The sequence below is a fragment of the Pan paniscus genome, chromosome 16, assembly GCF_029289425.2.
Source record: "Pan paniscus chromosome 16, NHGRI_mPanPan1-v2.0_pri, whole genome shotgun sequence".
Taxonomy (NCBI): Eukaryota; Metazoa; Chordata; class Mammalia; order Primates; family Hominidae; genus Pan; species Pan paniscus.
In genome coordinates this window covers 44,062,648-44,077,719 of record NC_073265.2, presented here as the reverse complement: position 1 = coordinate 44,077,719, position 15,072 = coordinate 44,062,648, and positions in this window count along the sequence as shown.

Genomic DNA, 15,072 nt, shown 5'->3' with positions numbered 1-15,072 from the left:
AGGCGGGCAGATCACGAGGTCAGGAGATCAAGACCATCCTGGCTAACACAGTGAAACCCCGTCTCTATTAAAAATACAAAAAAATTAGCCAGGCGTGGTGGCAGGTGCCTGTAGTCCCAGCTACTCAGGAGGCTAAGGCAGGAGAATGGCATGAACCTGGGAGGTGGAGCTTGCAGTGAGCTGAGATTGCACCACTGTACTCCAGCCTGTGCAACAGAGTGAGACTCAGTCTCAAAAAAAAAAAAAAAAAAAAAAAAGGTGACTTCCATGATGTCTCAGATAAATTCTTAAAAAAAAGAGGATTCAATTTATAAAAATTTAGAATGTACTACATTTATTAATACCTCTGTTTAGTACAACATACCTATTCATTTTTATTAATATTATTTTAGATAGCTAATTCCAGGCAGAAAAGATCTCTATTACTTTTTAAGAAATACTTTATTTCCCAGTTAGCTAGAAAAGTGTGCAATTTACTTGAACACGTGAACTGTACTTGGCAAGGAGTTCATGACTAAGAGGCAAAAAATTTGATTGGCTTGAATATTTCACCACTATTGTTAGCTCAATATATTGAGTAACAAGGTTCTGTCAATTTTCCCTTAAATATTTTTATATATTTCTTATGTGTATCAAAATACAACTTGTGCTCCTAGTATTATTCTAAGTCTTGTAAATGCTACAAAGGAGTGAAGAATCTGGTTGTCACCTAGTTTGGGAATGGCATATTTATGAAAAACACCTGTGAGGCTTATCAGATTCAGAAAGTATGGCCTGCAGAGAGATTCTTTAGGAGGCCTGACACATTCCCCTGATGTCAGGTTCTGATACCACAGAGTTGGATGACTAGGTATTTGACCTATGTGTGAAACCTGGGGGCTCACTAGGAGGATAGTTTCAGATTCCCAAACATATACTGGGTGTTTATTATATGCTTGGAGTTTTTATATCAATAATCTTATTTCATCCGTATAGTAACTGTCAAGGTAAATGCTATTATTCCCACTTTAAAAATAAAGAAAGTGACTTTCAGAGAAGTCATATGATCTTTGCAAAGTCACATGGGCCTGTTCTTGGCTGGGCTGGGATTGAACCCAAGTTTTTAGACTTCTACTTCAGTGTTCCTTCCACTCTCTCATCCAGCTCCTGGGCAGCTGCCTGGTTTCTTGCTACAAGATTTTCCCACCAAATATACCCTCTTGACTTAGTCAGTTTCCATTAATTTTACATCAAGGTTTGACTTCCTGACTCTCATCTTTTATCTGACCCTCAATAATAGCAGAGACCTAAATACCATGCTAAAGTTAAGTGATTGAACCTTTCCAAAAGCAGATATATGGGGTCAGGAAATGACACCTTTCTTCTGTTCAATCTTGATGTGCCTGGGGTTGCCTAGATTATGGTTTTTTTTTTTCCTTGGGTCCCTTAATAGCTTAGAAATTGTGTACATGAACAAAGAAGCTTTGAGGCACTATAGACATTTTTAGAAATAAAAGAAATGTGAGGCTTTCACATTTTGAACAGATAACACGCAGGACCAAAGGCCTAACAACTCTGTAGAGGGTCAGATGAGATGAGTGTATGACTCTCAGTAATAAAGCCTAGGGAAGAAGACTCCATATAAGGGGGATGGGGAGGAGAAAGAACCACCTGCAAGTGAACTTTTGCTGTCAATTTCCTCTAGTTCTAGAACTCAGAGTTGAGTTATTTTAATTGGATTTATAAGGAAGATGGCTTTTTTTTTAAAGAAATTTACTATTCCTTGATTATTATGTGACTTTTGACATTAAAGGTTAGAGGCACAATGTGAAATGTATTGTGACAAGACCCAGCTTTTCCTCCTTCACAATCCTTCAGAGAAGTCACTGCCTGGCAATGTTTATCTTTATACAAATCACTATGATTTGGGGAATATTGATGGGTGTGTGTGTGTGTGTGTGTGTATGTGTGTGTGTGTGTGTGTGTGTGGTGGTTGTGGGCACAGAAAGGAAAAGCACGTTGCTTTGGTGATAATAGTTCACTACACTCTGTTCATCCCAGCTGGTTCTGTTTGGGTAGGAAAAGCCAAATTCTTCTATGGTTTCTTTACGAACAGACATTCTAAGAGCTTGAAGGAGGCCTTTGCTGATTTTTGTTTGTTGCTGTTGAGATCAGAGTCACCAACAAGGGGACATGTTTATAAATATTAGGCCATGATGTTTGTATAGCCTCTCTAGGGTAAAGAAAGGAAGTTATGGCAGAAAACAGAACTTCAGGAGTCAACTTGACAATAACAAAGTTTTCTGGGCATCATGGATGACACTTAACAGTTTTAATCCTTCTGTTTAATCAGACATACTGCGTGTTTTGTTCACTACTTTCCTTCTTCTTCAGAAAGCTCTTACCCTGGATTTTTTTAAAGGGCCACTAAACTTCCTTTAGGACATTATTTCTATGAAACCAGGGTCATCTTTTTTGTTGTTAAACTTTGAGGCATGCATTTACTTTCCCACATCACCAATCATGGTTTATTGTGTGTCAACTATCATAATTATGAGTGGCTAAATCATATATATCCTCAGGAAAACGTAGACCTCATGGAAAGAGTCTCGTGCAGTGGAACTTAAAATGTGTTGTAGCTGGAGTATCAGGCATGAAGTGGGCATGGTGGGGAGATAAGGCTGCAGAGATGGGCACAGTTTTCAAGCCACGTTGTCTTTATCCTAGAAACAGTGAGAAGCCAATGAAGAGTTTAGACAGGCAGAGGACAGGTAGGATTGAGGAAGTGGTGATTTTAGTACAGATCTCTGTTTTAAGAAATCTGTTTTGTATAAACATTAAAACTCTGCACTCTGGAGACAGACTAGTTTTTGACCAGCGTGTGTGTAGGAGGAAGAGTTAGAAGTTACTGCAGTAGAGCCTATACAGAACAGTTACAAAAATAGGCAATAAAATAGGCACCTAAGAAAGCTTCATTTAATTCTGGCCAGGCGCAGTGGCTCACACATGTAATTGTAGCACTTTGGGAGGCCGAGGCAGGTGGATCACAAGGTCAGGGGTTCGAGACCAGCCTGGCCAGTATGGTGAAACCCCGTCTCTACTAAAAATACAAAAATTAGCCAGGCATGGTGGCGGGTGCCTGTAATCCCAGCTACTCATGAGGCTGAGGCAGAAAAATCACTTGAACCCAGAAGGCAGAGGTTGCACTGAGCCAAGATCGCACCACTGCACTCTAGCCTGGGCGACAGAGTGAGACTCCGTCTCCAAAAAAAAAATAAATAAATAAAAATAAAAGCTTCATTTGATTTCACTGGATCTATATAATACAGAGGGTTTTGTGATTATAATGCAATACAATGAGAAATCACTTTTCAAAGAGTTTAACAAGCCCATATGTTTTAAAATAAAATTTTACAGAATAACCTTGAGTTTAAGGGGAAATAGTGAATGGAAATTATTACTTAGAATTAATAATATTCATATAAACATTAATGATATTTAATATATGATAACATGAGCTAGTCATTCAATGTTATGTTAGAAGAAAGAAAACAAACTGAAAGAAATAGGAAAGATGAAAATAAAGACTAGAAGAAATATGTGAATTAGAGAACAGGAATAACACTAAGCCAGAGAGAAGATTAAGATACCCAAAAGCTAATTCCTTGAAAGAATGAATATTATAGGTAGACATCTGTCAAAATGGAACAAGAAAAAACTATGCAATGTAAACAAAAGAATTTGAAGAAAAAAGATAAAAATATCAAGTCAGAGTTGCAATGATTTTGAAGAATTAAATAAAAGTGATAAACTCCAGAAAAACACATATTCTATAATACGTGCAAGAGAAAATACAGAACTTTGACCAATAAATATTGAAGAAATTAGATAGTCAGAACCTCCCACACCATAAACACCCAGCCATCATGGGTTTCTTTTTCTCTTTCTCTTTCTCTCTTTTTCTTTTCTTTTTTTATTTTGAGACGGAGTTTCACTCTTGTTGCCCAGGCTGAAGTGCAATGGTGCAATCTCAGCTCACTGCAACCTTTTCCTCCCAGGTTCAAGCAATTCTTCTGCCTCAGCCTCCCGAGTACCTGGGATTACAGGCACCTGCCACCAGGCCTGGCTAATTTTTTGTATTTTTAGTAGAGATGGAGTTTTGCCATGTTGGCCAGGCTTGTCTTGAACTCCAGGCCTCGGGTGATTGTCCACCTTGGCCTCCCAAAGTGCTGGAATTATAGGCATGAGCTGCAGCGCCCAGGATGGTTTTCTAAATGACTTTTAGCATAGCTTCAAGGTCAATTGTTAATTCATAAAGTTGCTCCAGCATATAGAAAGAGAATAAGCTACAAAGTCTATTCAAAATTCTATGGAGAAATAATGGTCCACAAATGGCTAGGTGTAAAATATATATGTTGTTATCCACAGTTCCTGGCTCGTAACTCCCATAGCCCTTGTAGAATCTTTTATTATAATGTTGGAGTGCTTTAGGCCTCAGAAGCAGGGCTCAGAAAACAGTCTGTCTCTCTGACCTTCTCCCGCCTCCTTTTCCTGCTCTTTTCTCTCCCCAAGGCGGGAATCTTCCCTAGCCTTTGTCTTGAAGCTGGCCGTAAAGAAATTCTCTGGCCTAACTTGTCTGCTTGTAAGATCCCCATTTCAGAAGAGGCTGTTTCCATACCTTCAAGGAAGGAATGGTGCACAGAGAGGTCAAGAAGAACCTGAACAGACAGGACTTGTTGGGTTTCCCCACTGGTCTGTTAATGTTTCATATCCTTTTTGTCCAGCCACATTTATGCATGGTTGTCAATCATGCCTATCAAACGAAGTCCGTAGCTATAGAAAGAGGACAAGATCCTAAAAGCTTCCAGATAGCTGAACACCTGAGGTTCTTGGAGGGTGAGCCTGGGGCGGGCATGGAAGTTCCACATCCCTTTTCATGTGCCTCACTCTATGCATGGCTTCGTCTGTATTTTTTGTGATATCCTTTATAATAATACATGTAGATAAATTTTCCTGAGTTTTGTGAGCCACTGTAGCAATTTAATTGAACCCAAAGTGGGGATTGTGGGAAGCCCAACTTGTAGCCAGTTAGTCAGAATTTTCAGAGACCCAGACCTGTGACTGCTAGGAGGGAGGGGGCAGTCTTGTAAGACTGAGCCCTTGCCCTGTGGTGTCTGAGGATATCTCCAGGTAGATAGTGTTAGAACTGGATTGAGTTGGAGGACATACAGCAGGTGTCATCTGAAGAACTGATTGCTTGCTTGGTGTGTGGAGAGAAATCTTCATACATTTAGTCCCAGAAATCTTTTGTGTTGATTGTTGTGGTGTGAGGACAGAAGAAAAACATAGGTTGAGTTAATTTTTCCTTAACGTATTAGGTAAATGATAAAAAAAAGAAGAAAGAAAGTGTACTTGCCTTACCAGATATTAAGATGTATTACAAGGTCATGGTAGTAAAATGTATATGATATTGGGGCAAAAACAGGGAAACGCACCATTGAATTTGTAGAAAACTCCAAGACAGATGCATGTACATATGGTGACACCACAAGTCTGTGGGGGAAAGAACAGATCATTTAGTAGGTCATGTTTGGGAAAATGGGCTCATAATATGGAGAACAACTAAGCTGACATCACATATAAGGGTGCCCCCTAGGTGAATAAAATACCTGAATGTGAAAGCATCCTAAGCCGAAAATAGCACAAAGGAGGCTGGATGCAGATGGTGATTGAGTTTCTTTTATGAGCTGAGACATAACTGGTGAGGAAAATCTAAGATGAATATAAGAGGGGCTACCATTGAAGGCATGCATCTCAGGAAAAACTCTTACTTTGACAGCGAGTCTTTATGTGGTGGTGTGTGGGAACCAAAATCAATTACTTCTCATACTAAGACAAAGGACATGTACAGTAAAATGATTTTGATCCAAAGGCAAGAGGTCTAAGGGAAAATGCCAGCTTTTCCCTATATTGAGGTAGACAGGTTTTATGTAGCTTTTATAGCCAAAAGATTTCCCAGAGTTTCAGAACCAGTAGCAAAATTAGAATTTGGTATTTAGTCCAGATGATGGCTTGTTCTTTTCAAGAGTGTGAAGCTTGTTCTTTTAACAGTGTGAGCTCTGAAGTCAAGCAGACCTGGGTTCAAACCCTTGGCTCTGCCACTGAAGAGTAAGTAATTAGTTTGAACAATCTTTCTATGCTTTACCCTCTTTACCTATAACATGGGAATGGAAATAATTCCTTTCTCATTAAATTGTATGAACAATACGTGAAATAACCCATGCAAAGTGTCTTGCTTTGCTTAGCATAGTGCCTAGCACACAGTAACTGCTTATTTCATACTAATTTTCCTATCTTTATTGAGGAATAGTTGATATACAAAAGCCTGAATATAATTCATGTATATAATTTGAGCTTGAACAGATGCCTATATTAATGTTATCATCACCATATTCAGGCAATAAACATATCCATTACCTTCAAGAGTTTCCTTGTGTCTTCCTCCCCTTTTTTTTGTGGTGGTGAGAATACTTAACATGAGATCTACCCTTTTAACAAAATTTTAGATATGCAATACCTTATTGTTAACTGTAGGCACTATGTTGTACAGCAGATCACTGGAAATTACTCATCTCATATAACTAACTTTATATACATTCAACAATACTCTATATCATCTTCTCTGCATTCCCTATGAATCACCATTTTATTGTCTACCTCTGTACTTTTGACTAATTGAGGTGCCTCATGCAAGAGGAATCATGTAGTGCTTGTCTTTCTATGACTGACTTATTTCACTTCTCTAATATTAGCTGTTACAGTCATCTCAACATTGAGAAACATGGAAATTGATTTTTCCAATTGTGGCCCTTTGAGTTCTTTCCTCATCTGCTAGTGACCAGTGACATGCCTTTGCTTAGTAGGAAGAGGAACCCAAAATAAGAGTTAATTTAAGAACAAAGCTTCTGTCCTTAGTGGGCTAAATTTTAGAATCCTTACATTTTGACCTATTCCCTTATAAAAGTAAGAAAGAAGAGAATATTTTGTATCTCATGTTTTCTTTCCCCGAAGGTTTCAGTTAAAAGTACTTCCATCAAGCAAAGCATAACTGCATTCTGAATAATGCATTATGCCTTTTTGGAGACAAGGAAGATGCAAAGGAACAAAAAGCATTTTTTCTCCTCCTCAAAATAGTTACCAGTCAGATTGAAGGAATACCTATTTTTGACCTCAATTAATGTGTACTTTTCCCCTGTAGTGTGTTTGGGAATGATTTTGTCTCAATCAGCGTTTTTATGTTCATTCTTTTACAATTGGATAACTAGAACAATGTCACACCCTTATCCCCTAGTTTTTTTGTTTTTTTCTGCTAAGACTGTATGTACATTACACCAGTGGATTCTTGGTCTTTATGTAAAATGGTTGCACCTGTGTTATGGGTTGAATTGTGTCCCCCGCCAAAATTTTTATGTTGAAGTCCTAACTCTTGGTACTTCGGAATGTGACTTTATTTGGAGACAGTCTTTACAAAAGTAATTAAGTTAAAATGATGTCATTAGAGTCAACTCTAGTCCTAGTAAAAGGGAAATAGGGGGACATGGACACACACACACACACACACACAGAGGGAGAATGCTATGTAAGATGAAGGCAGAGATTGGGGTAATGATTTTACAAGCCACGGAATGGCAGGGATTGCCAGCAAACCATCAGAAACTTGGGGAAAGGTACGAGATAGATCCTTCCCTCACAGCCCTTAGAAGGAACCAAACCTGCTGACACCTTGACCTTGGACATGTAGCTTGAAGAACTGAGACAATAACTTTCTGCAGTTTAAGCTCCAGCCAGTTTGTCGTACTTTGTTGCAACAGTCATAGCAAACAAATATAACCTGCATGAAGCCATCTGGGAAGTGGCATCTTAGCAGAGGTATCAGATTTGTTTTTCACATTCCACCTCTGCCATGGAATAAGTTGTGCAACCTTAAGCAGCTTAACAGTTCTGAAAATCAGTTTCCTTACTTTGTTACTGGTCTAAAAAACAGTCATTCTTTGCACTCATTGAGCTTTTACTTTACTAGAGTCTGAGAATGTTGGTATTTGCTTTGTCAGCTTCTCTATGGTCTGAGGAAGGCTTTCTTCTTAAAATGTGAAGCATGAAATAAAGGGAAACTCTTAGTCCTCACTGACATCACAGAAGCAGTAAACCTAGTACGGTCATCCCTCACCCCAGACCTGTACTAATCAGGCCCGAATCTTTACATGGGTTAACCTATTTTATCCTCACACCAGTCCTAGGGTGACAGTACTATTCTTTGCCCATTATAAAACCAAGGAAGCTGAAGCATAAAGTGTTTTAAGTAAATTGCCCAAGGTTACATGTACTAAGTGGAAAAAGAATTTGAAAACATGCATACTGTCTTAAGAGCCTGTGCTTTAACTATTACATCAAAAATCTTCAAACCACTGTCAGTTGGGAATTCTTTTCTGCAGTGTTGAAGGGCTTGTAAAGGACAGACTTTCCTCTAACATGGGAACAAAACCCCTACTCAGATTTGTTGTGAGGATTTCATAAGATAATATGCTAAATGTGTGGCAAAGTACCTTATGTGTATAGTAAGTGCTCAATAAATGTTTGTTCAGTTTGCCTCTGTCAAGGGAGCAAGAGAAGTCATGAAGACTGGAGAAACTCCTGCTGCTCCCCTCTCCCAGAACACACAGCTCTCAGCCTGTGTTTAGGTGCTTTTGGGAGGAGGCAGCAGTTGGAGTGCTGACGTGGTCAGCAACAGCTTCTGCTGTTTCAGTGTGGCCTGTGGGTCTCAGGCAATGCCATGCCCAGAAAAGTGACTCAGCTGCTGGAGTCTCGACCTCACTCATAGATGGAGACAATCTGAACCACTAGGGGTAGAGGATAGAGAGGCAAAGGTGGCTGCAACATGACTTAGGAAATTGGCTTCTTTTTTTTTTTTTTCCTGTGGTATTGACCCCTAGAGCAGCCTGGAAACAAAGTGACCTGCAATGGCTTGAGAGGTTCTTTCTGGAAAGAAGCTATTAAAAGGAGCCTGAGGCAGAGACACCTGTCCTCATATCCTAGAGTCCATTCCTCTTAGTGTTACTGACTTTCAGGGCACGCGTGTTGCTCACTTTCACAGTCAATGTGAAAGGGAACGCACAGACAAGCCTTGATCTTCACAGAACTTAGGAAATGTGAAGCCCTTTTCACATGCACAGCTCTGCTCCCAGTGTGAGCTAGAATGTGAGAACAAAGCCACGTCTTGGGAAGCCTGAAAGGAACATTATATCCAGAGACCGCCACTCCTTTGTGGTGAAAATCACGCTCAGAAGGAGTTAGTACTATTTTTTTTACTATGTCCTGGCAACATGGAAATTATTCTGAAAAATGTTAGTCTATCTTTAAATTTTTTTTTTTTTTTTTTTTTTGGAAAGAGACAGGTATGTGCTGTAGCCCAGGCTGGAGTGCAACGGTGTGATCATAGCTGCCTGCAGTCTCAAATTCCTGGCCTCAAGTGATCCTGCCATCTCAGCCTCCTGAGTAGGTAGGCACATGCCACCCTGCCTGGCTAATTTTCCAAGAGCTTTTGAAAGGAATTTGAATCATTTTTTGATGGGGATCTTTGACAACTTTATTATGTAGGTTATCTCAAATTATGTTTATGGGGAGTGATTCTCTATTCCTGTGTTTTCATTGAAATTTTAGTCCCTTCCCAATTTATATAGCTGAGCAAAGCAGGGTCTTGCCACTATTTCTAAAAATCCCAGCTTTTGCATCTTCCAGTTTTAGAAAGTAAAGCCTTGCCAGTTTCAGAAGACATTCAGCTATATAATGTGTTTGATTTTTGTAGACTTTATTGAAGATTGGGAGAATCTCAGGAGTTCTTTGCATAATCTTGGTCCACAATCTTGCTCACTTTTCTGCCTTCTCCCTTCCATCACTCCCCATTTGTGTCACCTCCCAATCAGGAACAACTTTCTCCTTCTGTTGAAAAGAGTAGGTTTTGTTTTTGTCTTACATGACTCTGTAGTCCAGAGCCCAGCAGAATCCCATGACCTCTAGCAATTAACATATCCTTATTGGAACAATGTACACGTTTCCTCAACATATCTCTTCCTAAGAGAAGGAATTATAATAGTCACTCAAATACAAATTTAAAAATGTATCGTCACACGTACTTTCCTGCTTTTTCAAACAGTGTAAGCAGAATGCTAGTTGTTTTCTTTTGGATGTTAATGCTGACAGCAGTGCTGTCCTGTGCTGTAGCTCTCTCAGCACTTCGGGACTGTTAAATTTGTGGAGCTATACAGAGCAGCCCTAGATTAATTCTAGCAATTTCTTTTCTATCCTTGGTCACTGATTTCTCTCACGTGTTTACACCCCTTCCTTCTAATTTTCTGCTTTTATTCTGTTGTGAAACAGAAAACCAAGTAACAAAAAAAATAGCAGGTTTCACTTGAACAGGTGCCAGATGCTGTGCTGTATACTTTGTCTGCACTGACCCACAACAGTCCTTGAGAAAGGTGCTTGAATTTACATTTCATTCAGATAATAAAAAAGAAGGCATAAAGAGTAAATAGACTCTTCAAATAAAGTGGTACAATCAGTAAGTGAAAGATTCAAACTCAAAGGTGTCTGACTCTGGAACCCATAATCTTTATTACTTTGTTCTGCTCAAATTGTACATGAAATGAAGGTAATAGTTTTTCAGGAAGGGTTAGGTGATGTCTCTACAACTTAAATTTATTTCACTTTGTTCAATTTGTGACATTTATATTACTAGTGCAAAAGAATTATTAGCTCTTATTTGCAGAATATAAATTTTGGGTTGTCGGGTGTTCCTCTAGGTTGAGGATCAGGGAGGACCTCCTTGAGAAAGTGGTACCTGTCATGACTTTGGGGCTGTGTGTACTTGACCTGAGCTACTTTTTATTCATTCGTTTGCTCACTCACTCATTCACCATGCACTTACCAAGTGACAGACACTGCAACAGATGTGGGAGATTCAAAGATTTGTTTGACTTAGCTGTTGTCTTCAAAGATTTCCTTGGTGACTCTCTAACCCCGTCATACAATACTCTCTCATTCCTGCAGGATCAAGTAAGAGAGTGAAGGATGTGCTGAAGGAGAGGGTAAGAGTACAAATAGGACCTACCCAGGACTGGGGGTCTAAACAGAGTTTAAAAGGTTAAGTTTGACAGACAAGAGGAGCAAGACTTGAGTCAAAAATCTTGTCAGGCGTCTAGGAAGACAAGGGCTGCTTGTAATTAAATTTAAGTGAAGAGGAGCTATAGAAAGTGTGATTTTATTCATTCACTCCTTCAGTCATTAGCTGGTCCCCATGTTAGAGACCATAGATGCAGATTTCTTGTTCTTGAAAGGCTTATTGTTTTAGGGGCCATTCAAATTAGGGGTAAATCATTTTTTATATAAAACAATGAGTTAAAAAACCATATTAGAGGAATAAATACAGAGTTGGGAGCAGAATATATATGATTAGGGATCAGTCAAGACAGGCTTTATAAATTACATTACACATGAGCTAGACTGTTGAACAGGAGTTAGTCAGGTACTGAGGAAATAGGAGAATCAATTAAATACCTTTTTATATCCAGTCAAGGTGGAAAGAGTTTGCTTTTTAAATTTTTTCTATAGTTCTTGGCAACAAATTTTAATTATAAAAGTAATATGACTGATCTGTCACTGTGAGAATTTCAGCAGGAATAAATAAAATGAACATTCATTTTTTAGAAACCGTCCCTCCTAGGCCGCTTCAATCTGAGTGTTTTTTTGTTTTTAGAACAAGCCACTGTAATCAGTGTCATTGGTATCTTTTCTATATTCATTTGAAAACACAGAAAAGCTGAGGTTTGTTGTATGTATTTAAATCCAAATAGGACCACTACATACTGTGTTTTTAACTCTGTGTTCTAGATCTGCTTTTTCATGCTCCATTGTTATGAGTACACAGAATGTGTATATTATCATTTATTTAACTATTCCCCTATGTATATTTTTCTTTAGCCATTCCAAGAATACAGAAATTAAAGTCTCTTTGCAAACACATGCGAGTATATAGATACCAAGAAGTGGAATTTCTAGGTCAAAAAGAATATACATTAAAAATGCCAATAGATACTGATCAATTGCTTTCTAAAGTGTTCCCATTTATACTTCCTCAAATAATGAGGATACTTATTTCTTAACACCTTTGTCAAACTTAGTATTATCAAGCTTTTGAATTTTGGTGAGACTGATGGACAAAACTAGGACCATTTTACTAATGTTACATTTGCCTAAATACTGTGATATTGAGCATAGTTTTACATGTTTATCATTTGAGCTGTTCTGTGAATTTCCTGTTCTCATTTTGCATTCATTTTTCTATTTGTTTATCTTTTAAAAACATTCATGGAGTTTTAGAAATGCATTCCTGAGAAACGGTTTTCTATTATCTGTGTTACACATGCTTTCACCCAATCTATCACTTCAGTTTTAACTTCGTTGATAGTGAATTCCAAAATTTTCAATTTTGATGTCATAAAATACATCAATATTTTCCATTATTCATGTTCTGGAATATGTTTAAGAGATCTTTACCTACCCCAATGTGTGTTTATTGACATGACCATATTCCTCATTCCACCAGTGGAGCTGGAAACTAATACGGATATTTCAACTCATTTTCAAAGCTGTAGAATTCCTATTAATACCTATTAGCACATATAAAATAGAATATGTGGGAATAAGACATAAAGAGAATTAACAATTACACATTATCCACCTGTTTCTAAGGACTAATTAAATGTCTTTCTATTAGTGAGTTAAATTGATGAATTGTTCTACTTTGAAAGAACTCTTCAGTAAAAAGGAGTTCCAGAGAGATGTAGAAGCACTTCGTATTATTTTCAGATTTAGTGGCTGTGAGGTGCCTTTTAGGTACTACATTTAACTGCTTGGCTTTTCCTTTGTATAGTAGTCAATAAAGAGGATAAATTATTTCAAGGCTTTCTTTTTTCTTCTCTCTCTCTTTTTTAGACAGGGTCTTACTCTCTCACCGAGGCTGGAATGCAGTAGTGTGATCTCCGCTCACTGAAACTTCTGCCTCCCAGGCTGAAGTGATTCTTTTGCCTCAGCCTCCTAAGCTTCCGGGACTACAGGCACTCTCTACCACAGCTGGCTAATTTTTGTATTTTTTGTAGAGACAGGGATTTTTCATGTTGCCCAGGCTGGTCTTAAACTCCTGAGCTTAAGTGATCTGCCTGCCTCAGCCTCCTAAAGTGCTGGGAACACAGGCATGAGCCACCATGCCCGGCCTTCTAGGTTTTCTAGGAGAGGTTTTGTTCACAACTTCAGGTGTCAATACTGGATTAGCTATCAGCCCCTACTGAACGTTATCTAACCACAGGATGTAAAGTAATTTTCATTTTCCACCCCATATTCTCACTATGAATGGGAACAAAACCTAACTAGACTTGACTTAAAAATTTAAAAACCAAATTCAAAGGCCAAGTCATCCAAGAAATAGTGTTTATTTATTTCTAGGTACATAAAACAATCTTAAACTCCTAAAAATATAAGTTGTTTAGTAGTTGGTCTAAAACTGAGAAATTTGACTTCTCAGAGAGCTCAGTGAGAAGGAAGAAGTAACTAGCATACTATGATCTGGAGAAGATAAACATACCTGATTCTAGCATAGCAACTTTGGCCCAAGACAATCCAGTGAATAGAAAACATACTTGGTCAGATGTTTTTATGAGGAAGGCCCAGTAGGTCTGTGAGCTCACCAGTGGCAGAAGTGTTGGTGGTGGTGTTGCGGACTGTCTTCCTGCTCGAGAAAGAACCAAACCTGTATTTTGGGTATGAGAATTAGCAGACATCTTTTGGGTGGCTTGCTGACAAATGTCAGTCTTAAGTTTCCAACCAAGGCAGCTAGAGTTTAGGGCTGGGTTTTGGTCCCAACAGAGGAGTTGAAGTGTTAACTGGACCATGAAGGCAGAGGACCATTTCTATCCACTGCACTAATACATAGTTGTATTTGTTCATTTATTTATTAAATATTTGCTGAGCAACTGCTATATCTCAGGTACTACAAATACCAATGAATATAAGAGACAAAAATCTCTATCCTTGTGCAGCTTGGATTCTATCAGGGGGAAGACAGCTGATAAAGACTGTATTACATGGTGCTGTTAATTAAAATAGAGCTGAACAGAGATAGGAAATATCAAGGTGTAGAAGCTGCAGTTTTAAGAGTGGCTTGAGAGGGTGTCTCTGAGAATGTGGCCTTTTAACAAATATCTGAAGGAGGTGAGGAAGTGACCCATGCATCAATCTAGAGAAAGAGGATGTATTAGTTTTCACTCTTATAAGGGATTGTCTGAGACTGGATATGAATAAAGGGAAGACATTGATTTTGGCTCACATTTCTGTAGGCTGCACAGGAAGTGTGGTGCCAGCATCTGCTTCTGCTGAGGCCCCAGGAAGCTTACAATCATGGTGGAAGGTGAAGCAGGAGCTGATGTGTCACATGGAAAGAGAGAGAGAGTGGGGACTTGGAAGGTTCTTTTAAACAACCAGATCACATGTGAACTCATAGAGTAATAACTCACTCACTACTGCAAGGACAGCACCAAGCCATTCATGAAGGCTCTGCCCCTATGGCCCAAACACCTCCCTCTAGGCCCACCTCCAACATTGGAGGTCACATTTCAACATGAGATTTGGAGAGGACAAAACATCCAAACCTATCAGAGGGTTTTCAGGAAGAGAGAAGTGTAAATGTTTCTAAGGTGGGAGAATACTTGGCATGTGTGCTAAGTGAGGGTTCAGCCAGTGAAGTACACATGCACTGAGATCAGTGACGAGGAATGTATTCAGGTGATGAAGGGGGCTGCCTAAGCAAGTCAGAAATGTATAGGGCAGGCAGTCAGGAAGAAAATAGTATGAACAGGATTTAAGTCCAAGGACACAGGCCAAGGCTGTTGTCTACAGGTGGAATTTCTTCTTACTGGAGGAAGCCATAGCCCTGCTCTTAAATCCTATCTGATTAATTTAGGCCACCAGATTATGCAGGATAAT